This window comes from Crocodylus porosus, unplaced genomic scaffold (genome assembly GCF_001723895.1).
Source record: "Crocodylus porosus isolate Cpor-Errol unplaced genomic scaffold, CroPor_comp1, whole genome shotgun sequence".
NCBI lineage: Eukaryota > Metazoa > Chordata > Crocodylia > Crocodylidae > Crocodylus > Crocodylus porosus.
In genome coordinates this window covers 16,434,027-16,436,203 of record NW_017728951.1, presented here as the reverse complement: position 1 = coordinate 16,436,203, position 2,177 = coordinate 16,434,027, and the positions used below count along the sequence as shown (strand labels likewise).

At 45.3% G+C, this 2,177-nt stretch overlaps 1 protein-coding gene across 2 annotated transcripts in view; it reads left to right on the top strand.

The window, feature by feature from the left end:
• ATRNL1 (attractin like 1) overlaps window positions 1-2,177 on the top strand; it is a 969,676-nt gene that overhangs the window by 496,802 nt on the left and 470,697 nt on the right. The gene's annotated exons all lie outside the window — the stretch shown is intronic.

Below are 2,177 nucleotides of genomic sequence, written 5' to 3'. Positions count from 1 at the left end.
GCTTATCTTGCTGGGATCCTATGACCCCAGCTGACTTCCTGCCCTTTGGGCAGGGGGCTGGACTCGATGATCTCCCGAGGTCCCTTCCAGGCCTAATGTCTATGAAATCTATGAAATCCTTCTCAGCAACTGGTGCCTCCTGGGTTTGGTGGGGGGCACCTGGGATCTCCCTGTGGCCAACAGCCAAGCCAGGGGGAATATAGGGGGGCCCCTGTGCGCTTGGTGGCAGACCCGGAAGTGGTCCACCCTGGCATCACTGCATTTACAAGCCATACCTGGTACCTCAAGGTATATAGAAAAAACATTTAAAATTGAGTCTGTGGCCGAATCACTGATTCTCTGAATTAGCATCAAATCTTCAGATTTGGATTCAGCTTAATCAAATTGGGGACAGTGATCTGAATCAACTAATTGAATCACTGTCCCTGTTTCAGGCCGAATCCGAATCAAATATGGCCCAGTTTGCACACCTGTAGTGTATATGACAATAGTAGAAGAGCTGGTGAATGAACCCCAATGGTTATCACCTGTTTTGTTTAGTCCACTGATGATGTGGCCTGTGTTGACATAAAAAGAATTTAAAAAGTTGTCAGAGTCATGTCATTTCAACCCTTTAACCGAACCTTCCCCCAAATTAAGGTCTCATCCTGGTAAGAGTCATGTATATTACTTGTGTAATATATATTACTTAATTGTGTTAAAAATGTCCTTTTTATTTTTTTCCCTGCCTTAAAAACAGTCCATGTTTATCCAAACACAATGCTGGTATTTCTACTTTAGGATAGCTAATCCTTTTGTAGTTATGTCTTCTTTTGTTCATATGGTGGTTGTCCTGTATTCAGGCCTGTGAAGAAGTCAAGTTGTGCTTGTTGGGTGATAACTAACCATCCTAGTAATCCATTTGTCAAGTTCCTTGAATTTTTATTTGTCTAACAATATTTGTAATGTGAATGTTCTTGGATCACTTGGTAGCTATGACATAAGTCCTCCTAGACACAGATTGTCCAAGAACTGTCTCATCCCAGGAGAAAATCTGGGTGAGGCAGCAGGAAAATCTGAATGGAAGAAAAGCAGGAGACCATGCACAAGTCCCTTGCAAGAGCAGCAACAAAAACTGTCACCTCATACTGTAAATAATTATATATATAATTTCCTATAGATAATAAAGCATTTCTTATATACCACAAGCCTCATTGAAGTACCACAGTTGCCCTGTCCTTGCCATTTTTTTGCTGACAATTAAATCAATTGGTTGTTGCTGTGGGGAATAACTAGAGCCAGTTCAGGTTGGCCTTTTATTAATAGCAGTATTAATTATTAATAATAAGAATTATTCGTATTGGAGTTGGGATCTTTGGTCTTTAATCAAAATCTCATTGTGCTAGGGCTGTCCAAACAGGAGAAAAAAAAAGACGGTCCCTTACAGATATCTTCCAGTCAACAGATATCTTCTAACCAAAGAGAAAAAAACCCGGACAGGCTCTGGGAGCAGCGTGAGATGCACAGGTGCAAGCCTGCTGTGCCCCTGCTCCCCCAAAGGCCTCAGTGACCCCCAACTACCGTGGAGTGCCCCCACTGACCCCCAGCAGCAGCTGGAGGTAAGCGGGGCCCCTGGTGGGAGGGACTAGCTCCAGCCTAGCCAGAGGGAGGCAGCTAAGCTGGAGCTGGGGGGGGGTCTCACCCCACCCTGGCTCCTACTTTGCCCAGCCCCCCAGGGAGCCACGTGACTGAAGCCTGGTGAAGTGCCTGAAGATTGGAAGAGGGCCAGTGTGGTGCCTATCTTCAAGAAAAGGAGGAAAGTGGATCTGGCAAACTACAGGCCCATCAGCCTGACCTCTATCCTGGGGAAGGGCTTAGAAAAGATTATTAAAGAGGCCATCCTTAATGTACTGGCCGACGGCAACATCCTGAGGGATAGCCAGCACGGGTTTGTTGCGGGTAGGTCTTGCTTGATCAATCTTATCTCCTTTTACAACCAGGTGACCTATCACTGCACATTGTCCTGGGATAAAATGGTTTGTCTTGGTAATAAATGTGGTCATGACTGACCACAAGATGAACATGAGCCTTCAGTGTGATGCTGCAGCTAGTAAAGCGAGCAAAATGCTGGCTTGCATCCATAGATGCTTCTCAAGCAAATCCCAGGATGTCGTTCTCCTGCTGTACTCAGCCTTGGT